Genomic DNA, 8,585 nt, shown 5'->3' with positions numbered 1-8,585 from the left:
GGAGGAGGGCATGGCGATCCACTGAAGTACTCTCGCCCGGAGAATCCCCATGGTCAGAGGAGCCCGGCGGGCTACAGTCCTCGGGGTCGCAAGAGTCAGACACGACTGAGCGAGTAAACCACCACCGCAGGAAGACTGCAGGCGGGAATGGGGAGGAAGGTTGAGCGGCGAGAAGGACTTGGAGGAGAAAAGAGACAGTGAGGGGCGGGGGGAACAAGGAGTGAGTCAGGAGTGGGCGGCTACTGCCCGGCGTCAGCAAGGCGGGGAGAAGGCCCGGGCGGAGAATGGACTGAAATGCGGGGCGAGCTATAAATAGCTCCCGCAAAGTCTGATCCAACCAGTTTCTAGGCGGGGATGGACTGGAAGCCTGACCCCGGAGCGCGACTTGGTTTCGTGGCTCTGGTGCTACTCGTGGCTCTCCGGTTCTGCACGGCGCGAGGCGGTGAGTTCGGGGATTAACCTGCGAGGAGAGGACACGGGGCCATAAGACCCGAGAGGGATGGGGTGTCCGAGGCGGTTCGGGGATCGCCGAGGCGGGGCAGCCTCCCTGCTTTTAAAGCTCCGCGCGCTCCTTTCCCGCTGGGCTCCTGCTCCCCGCTCCCACTGGCGCTGGTTGCCGTCCCCCTGCAGGGAAAAGACAAGATCTGGGTGAAAAAGGAATCCCAGCAGGAAGGGAGGGAAGGCAGGGAGACGTGAGAGCCAGGTCGGCGTCACGAAATGCTGCTGCAGCCCCCCGGGTTTCCCCGTCCGGAATTCAGAGTCACTGAAGCGGGTGCAGGAAAGGTGGCGGCCGCTTCCGAGGGACCGAACCCACGCGGTTCAGGGGAAGGCTGGGTGGAGTCTGACCAGTTGCGTTGGCCGCTGGAGAGGTGGCGGGAGATGGGCAAGGGTCTAGGTGGAGTCCACCACTTGGGCGGAGAGTAGGGGGGGACGGGCAGTGCAGGAGGGAGGGTCTGGGAGATGGGTGGAGTCTGTCCTAGGAAGCCTCCTTAGAGTCCTGCTTGGTTCAGTTCAGTTCAGTTCAGTTCAGTCTCTCAGTCGTGTCCCACTCAGTGCGACCCCATTAATCACAGCACACCAGGCCTCCCAGTCCATCACCAACTCCCGGAGTTCACTCAAAATCATGTCCATCGAATCGGTGATGCCATCCAGCCATCTCATCCTCTGTCGTCCCCTTCTCCTCCTGCCCCAAACCCTCCAAGCATCAGGGTCTTTTCCAGTGAGTCAACTCTTCATATGAGGTGGCCAAAGTACTGGAGTTTCAGCTTCAGCATCAGTCCTTCCAATGAACACCCAGGACTGATCTCCTTCAGAATGGACTGGTTGGATCTCCTTGCAATTCAAGGGACTCTCAAGAGTCTTCCCCAACACCACAGTTCAAAAGCATCAATTCTTTGGCGCTCAGCTTTCTTCACAGTCCAACTCTCACGTCCATACATGACCACTGGAAATACCATAGCCTTGACTAGATAGACCTTTTTTGGCAATGTAATATCTCTACTTTTCAATATGCTGTCTAGGTTGCTCATAACTTTCCTCCCAAAGACTAAGCGTCTTTTAATTTCATGTGCTTGGTTACAACAGTATTTTTTCCATATCCCTCCCCATCCCAAGAACCTCAGGGCCTCCAACAACTTCCCATCTGTGAAGGGATCCTAAACCTGCCCTCTGTCAACTGGCACCCTATCCTCTTGCCTGAGAATTCACCCCAGCAGAAGCCTCCCAGCCTGGCCCCCAGGACATAAAGCAGGAGAGATGGGAGAAGAGTTTCCCAAAGTGTGTGACACAGGGCACGAGGGTGAGGACGGGCACCCCCACTTCTACCCTTTGGTCCCACATTCATATTCCCTGAGACTATGGAGACAGTGGCCTATTATAGCTATATTTAAGACAGGAGTTGGAGAACCTTTTCTTCAAAAGACAGAGAGTAAATCTGTTGGTCTCCACAGGCCATGTGGTGTCTGTGTGTGTTATGCATCTCCACATTTGTGCTACAAGAGCAGGAAAAGACGACCTGAAAAAAGCAAAAGAACCATGTGACTGCCCTGGGTCACAAAACAGTAACAGATGACTCCTCCCCTAGGGACTAGTGCAAGGGATGCCTTAGCTGCCTGTTAGTGAACCAAAAACTTGCTCTGTCCTACCTTGTAGGTTCTGGGTGGTGTGATGTGAAAGGAGTGTGGGTCCAGCAGATATGGGCTACTGTCCCCTGACCCCTCTGCTCTAGAATGGCTTCCTTGGTCCATGGAGATGTAGGGGACACTGCACGAAGCCTCAGGCATGAGCAGAGAATAGTGTGTGCATGCTAAGTCGCTTCAGTCATGTCCAACTCTTTATGATCCTATGGACTATAGCCCACGAGGGTCCTCTGTCCAAGAGATTCTCCAGGCAACAACACTGGAGTGGGTTGCCATGCTCTCCTCCATGGGATCTTCTCTCACTCAGGGATAGATCCCACATCTACTCCAGCTCCGACACTGCAAGCGGATTCCTTACCGCTGAGCCACAGGGCAGGCCCCAGGGAACGGTGGTCCTACAGTTCTGATGTCAGGCCTAAGCCACCTGCTCTCTCTCTTATTTGTTGCCTCTGGCCCTTCTTATGCCACACCACCATATCACTTTAATCCTATGGTGGCTGGTCTATGTGGACTAATGATGAGGGGTTGATGAGCCCAGATCATGATGGACAACACTGACATTTCATGACCAGAGGCTTCACCTCCACCAGCCCCCAGGACCATACCAGGAGCCACATTGAAATGCTGTAGTATTCCCCACTGCAATTCGCATGGCCTTGCTTCAGGACATAAAGGGTCTGTGTTGTGAACCTGCAAGTAAAATGCCATAGACGGCACATAGCACCTTTCTGACCACAGATACCTCTGACGTCACAGGTTCTGCTGGGTCATGTGCCCAGGAAGCAGGTCATTATTCACCACTCATCTGTGACTGCTTTTGTGCTAGGACAGCAGTTGTAACAGAAAACTATGGTCTGCAGAGCCTGAAATATGTCATATGTACAATTATAGAAGTCTATGGGCCACACTGCAAATTTAATGGAAATAGGATAGGGATAACACTCCTGAACCCTGGAAAGGTTGTAGGTTGTTAGTCATTTTCTCCAGGATATGATATTGTTTACACATACTATTGGGGAATGAAGGTCAGTGTCAAAAGTGTGAACTTGGAAATCGCTTCTATGGTAGCCCTCACAGCACGGTAATTTACTAACTGTGAAGATTTTTCATTCATATTGCAAATGCAATGGATGTGAAATGAGCACTATGAGGACCAGTGAATGGGTGACACTCCTGTGGGCAGCACGTGGGACAGATGTGTACTCCTTACCACAGATCTCAGGCACCACAGTAATAACAGGCGGGCCATGATGATGTTTCAGACTGTTGGACATGATGACAGTCCCACTCTAGGTCCTTATGAATGTGGGGGTGGCTTCTCTGCCAAGTGTACACTTACCCCAGTCAATGACCGTGTGGCTTCCAAAGGCCAGAAGGACTTCTGCACTTGCTGTGGTGATAAGAGGCCTCTCCTTGCTGAAGCCTGGCATCTCTGTCTCTAGTAATGGATTCTGAATATAAGACCTGACTCAGTGCTGGATACTGCACAAAGGACCCAGACATTTTGTTGGGATATCTGCACTCAGCCTCCTGAACATCCAGCCTTGTGTTTGTCTCTGTTTTTGTATATAATTTTTCCTTTTAATCATGTAGTTTTTAACAGGGCTCACTGCTCTTCCCTTTGCCTTTAGGATCGCCCTGTGCTATGAGCCAGTGTGGTACTCTCTGCAGTGAGTCCTGGCTACATTGGGGCTCTCTGGTCACTTTGGTCACTGCATCTGCTTTGTTTCTGACATACAGCACTCCACTTGGCATCGGCTCTTTCCCCTTCTCCTTCCTCAGTCCTGCTGGAAGCGCACAGGAACACCAATCCCACCACCGTCCCTGACCTTCAGCAAAAGTCACCCTTGAGCTGTTGGAGATGCTTCTCATCCATTCTTTCCTCTCGGGCTCCATAGAGCCTGGTGGACTGCACACTTTCCTGCCCTTTCATACTGTGTCCACCCTGGCACATTCACTTCTCTGAGCCTTTGATCCCCTCCTCTACCACCTGCCTCAGAAGTTCTGGATTTTCTCTTTCATGCCATGTGGGCCAGGCCTTCTCCAGGATTCCAAGACCCATCAAAGTGGTAGATCAGCAGCATCTCCCTGGCCTTGCTAAATCCTGTGAATTCTCCTTTCTGCAGCTTTGGGTTCTGTGTTGGCCTTATGAGCAGAGTAGAGATAATGTTATGTGGTTTCTCTGCTTGCTCAGCCTGTAGGTGGTGTTGGGGGCCAGGGGTGCCTTCCTGCTCTACCAACCCAGCCCGGCAGCTTTACTCGGCTCTCACATAAGTGGGGGGAGGAGGTAATGGGTCTTCTCCAGAACCTGCCCTCACCTGCATTTTCCTTCACAGACACTCACTCTCTTTTCTACAACTTCACCGTCGATCGTCACCCCAGTCCTGGAGAGCCGTGGTGTGTGGTTCAAGGCCAGATCGATGGGAATTTTTTTCTCTCCTATGACTGTGGTGGCACCAAGATCCAATCCACAAGTCCACTGGGAGAGGAGGTGAAAACTACGAACACTTGGGAAACACAGACAGAACCACTGAGAAACATCGGGGACTTCCTCAAGGGGCAATTGCCTGACATTATACCGGAAAAACACACGGCCAGAGGTGAGTTCAATTCAATTCAGTTCAGTCGCTCAGTCGTGTCCCACTCTTTGCAACCCCGTGGACTGAAGCACGCCAGGCTTCCCTGTCCTTCACCAACTCCCAGAGGTTGCTCAAACTCATGTCCATCAAGTCAAACTCATGGCCATCGAGTCCAGGGGTGAGTTAGGAAGTCCAAATACTGAAGGGGCTGCATCCATTGTTTATGGGTAAAAAATTCAATTGGGTATGGGTCCTTCCCTAGTAGTCCAGTGGAAGGAGCAGGCCTTGGAGGAGAGAACACGGCCAGATTACCTGGGCCCAGGGAAGGTGGACCAAGGTGAGGCAAAGAATTTGTCAAGTCCAAGGCTGAGCTCTTTCTTTTCCTTGGTGGAGTCAGGCCCTCTGACCCTGCAGGCCAGGATGACGTGCCAGTGTGAAGAGGATGGACACATCAGTGGATCCTGGCAGTTCGGCTTCAATGGAGAAATGTGCCTCCGCTTTGATTCAGAAAATGGACACTGGACAGAGGTTCATTCTGGAGGGAGGCGGATGAAGGAGAAGTGGGAGAAGGACAGAGCTGTGACCGACTTCTTCAAGAACGTCTCCATGGGAGACTGTCAGGCTTGGCTTCAGGATTTTATAGTGTGCTGGGAGAAAATGTTGAAGACCTCAGGTAAGTGAGACGAGTATAAGGAAGTGGTAGTCCACCCAAGGTGATATGGACCCAATGTCTGTGTGTGCATGTGTGTATCTGTGTGTGTCTGTGTGTGTCTGTGTGTATGTGTGTTTTGGCAAAGTGATCCATCTAAAGTGAGCTGTTCCTGAAACATGGATGGACCTAGAGAGTGTCATACTGAGTGATCTAAGTCAGAAAGAGAAGGAGAAATATCATATGACATGCCTTATATGTGGAATCTAAAAAGAAACAGTACAAAAAACTTAGAAAACAGAAAGAGACTCACAGACTTAGAAAACAAGCTTATGGTTACCTGGGGGAAGGGATAGTTAGGGACTCTGGGAAGTTCATGTACACGTGCTATATGTAAAATGGATAACCAACAAGCTCCTACTGAATAGCACATGGAACTCTACTCAGTGTTATGTGCCAGCCTGGATGGGAGAGGGGTTTAGGGGAGAAGGGGTACATGTGTATCTATGGCTGAATCCCTTCACCGTTCACCTGAAACTATCATAGCACTGTTAATGGCTGTACCCCAATTAACAATGTTTTTGGAGTGAATAAAAATAAAATAAAAGAATGTAAAAAAATAAATTTAAAAAGTGAGTAGCTCCTGGGAGAACAATGATCCGGGATGCTCTGTCATCCTCGTTCCCTTTCCACCTCCTGATGTCCTTTCCTCACAGAACAGGCATTTGGATGACTGAACATGGAGTTTTGCTGATCCAAATCCTGTAGACATCTTTTTTATTTCTGGGATTTATTTCTCACTGTACCCTCATTCCAGAATCTTCTTTTAAATGTCACCAATTCTACTTCGGAAAACTGTCAATACCACCTCTGCTGTCAGCTCCTGAGGACTCCATCCTCAGGTCACTGTCTCTGATGTCACAGCAGGACTGAGTGGCTGTGTTGGAAACCTTGCTCCCCCATTAGCTGTCAGAGCCCCGTAAGGACTGGGCTCCTCCCTTCCCCCATCTCACCTGAGGATCTATCACAGGGGCCTCCATGTGATGGGTACAAGCTGTCTGCACCCATCTAGGGGTACCTAGGGTACCTGAATTCTAGGGGTACCTGAATCAGGGGGCCTGAGGAGGCATCTGGTGAGTTTGGTCTGGACAAAGGATTCACTCTTACTCTCCTTGCAGCATCACCGACCACAGTCCCCCAACCAGCAATCACATAACCAAGATCATCCTTGGAGTTCTCACCGGTTTCATCATAATAAGCATCGTAGCGTGGATCATTCACAAGAACAGGTACTGAGGGCAGAATTCAGAGGGAAGGCAGGGGCACAGGTCCTGTCGTGAGGCTGGGGACCCGGTGACTCCCAGCCAACCCCTCCCCTCACTGAACCTCCTCACCCTGGAAATGAGCCGGGGGATAAGACCCCGTATCATCTGAGAGCAGAACTCGACAAGCTCAGCCCTGAGTTCTGAGAGGTCCCCGCTGTCAGGTGACATTGTGAAAAGGGAGGCGCCTTCACTAGGCTGAGGGCCTATTGATGCTTAAAGGGTTCAGCCAAGTCCCCTGACTGAGCACAGACTGCTGGCTGGCAGAGCCCCGGTAGGTGGTGTGAGAACAGTAGGCACTCAGGGCGAAGGCAGGACTCACGGGGGCTGAGAGCAGCATGGGGGCTCCACATGATGTGTCAGCGAGGAGGGGACCTACCCAGGGGCCCAAGATGAGAGGGGCCGGGCTCTCATCCCAGGAGGAAGGGGTGGGAAGGCCTTTGCAGACCCAACTCCAAAGGCCTGTTCTCACAGGAAGTGGCTTAGGGTCACAGCAGGCAAGGCAGGAGCCCCACAGCAGAGACTGTGGGAAGGGCTGAGGCCAGGCCTGTGCTCCTGGAGCAGCAGCAGTTCTGTCTCAGCCTGTGGCCTCTTGGGGACCCAGAGACTCCATCACTGAGTGATATTGCCTTGAGCAGAGGTGCCTGGGGATGGGTGGGGCTGAGCTGGGGTGGAGGCGCCCAGCTGAGCTGCACCAGGAAGAGATGGGGGGCCACGGACCCTGGTCCTGAGGGCTGTCAGTTGCTGGCTCAGAGGCTGCAGGGCAACGAAGGAAGGAGGTTTGCCTGCAGCCCCTTAAGGCTGTCAGAAAGCAAGGCCCCTCATCTGGGGACCTACTCTCTGGTACTTAGGCACCCCCTTGGGAGGATCTGGACCTGAGTAAAGGAAGCAGGTTGATTCCTCACTGGCTCCAGTCCTGAGCCTAACCAGGGGGTGTCAGGGCCTGGGTGACTCAGTGATACAGGAAAGAAGGAGGAGGTGAGAACAAGCTGCTGGGCCTGGGGTGGGGGTGCGGGTAGAGGACATAGAAGCCCCTCAGTGAGGAAGGAGCTGGATGGGGGCTGGGGAGGGGCAGCCCCAGGAAAGTGGCAGGAATTCCTCAGCTTCCTGGACCAAGGCCTCTTTCTTTTCTGCAGGAGACAGTGCTCCCAGGAAGCCCCTGACAGGTGCTCTGTTGGCCTCAGGACTCAGTCTTTGCTTGGCTGCTTTTGTTCTCCTGCGTTCACTTTAAAGCCAAGAGATCAGACCTTAGGAATCCCAAGTCTGTCTACCAGTTATGATGACACAGTGGCTGCACCATCTCGAGTCTCTTGTCACATCTAATGAGCATCCTCCTCAACATCTCTATTTTTATCAAATCTCCTTTCCCACTTCCTCTTGGTGTTGAGTGATGCAATCTCTGCACTGATACTTTCAACTACTTGAACAAGAGATCACCACAAACATAACACTTTCAATCTTCTAGTTTTTGGAAAATTAGACTTTTCCCTGCATCGTGACCTTATTCTTAAAAATGATGATATTGCTGGAAAAATACATCTGCTATTACAGGACTCAGTCTATATCCAGAGAAACAACTTCATTATATTTTCAAAGGAATAAAATTTTACATTGACTGGTTCCCTTCATAGTTGGTGCTGAGTCATGTTCGACTCTTTGCGACCCCATAGACTGTAGGCCACCAGGCTCCTCTGTCCATGGGATTTCCCAAGCAAGAATACTGGAGTGAGTTGCTATTTCCTTCTCCAGGGGATCTTCCTGATCCAGGGATCAAACTCATGTCGCCTGTGTCTCCTGTATCTCTTTCGTTGGCTGATTCTTTACAACAAGTGCCACCTGGGAAGCCTTTATAGTGATTCTTAAGTCAACATCTCTATATTGCAGAAAAGTTAAGTAC

General features: G+C 51.5%; 1 pseudogene; it reads left to right on the top strand.

Annotated features, from left to right (window-relative positions):
- The first annotated feature begins 289 nt into the window (after positions 1–289).
- Positions 290–8,316, top strand: LOC113898547 (annotated as a pseudogene).
- The last annotated feature ends 269 nt before the right edge of the window (positions 8,317–8,585 follow it).

This window comes from Bos indicus x Bos taurus, chromosome 9, assembly GCF_003369695.1.
Source record: "Bos indicus x Bos taurus breed Angus x Brahman F1 hybrid chromosome 9, Bos_hybrid_MaternalHap_v2.0, whole genome shotgun sequence".
In the NCBI taxonomy this organism is placed as follows: domain Eukaryota; kingdom Metazoa; phylum Chordata; class Mammalia; order Artiodactyla; family Bovidae; genus Bos; species Bos indicus x Bos taurus.
This window is presented reverse-complemented; position numbering and strand designations above follow the sequence as displayed.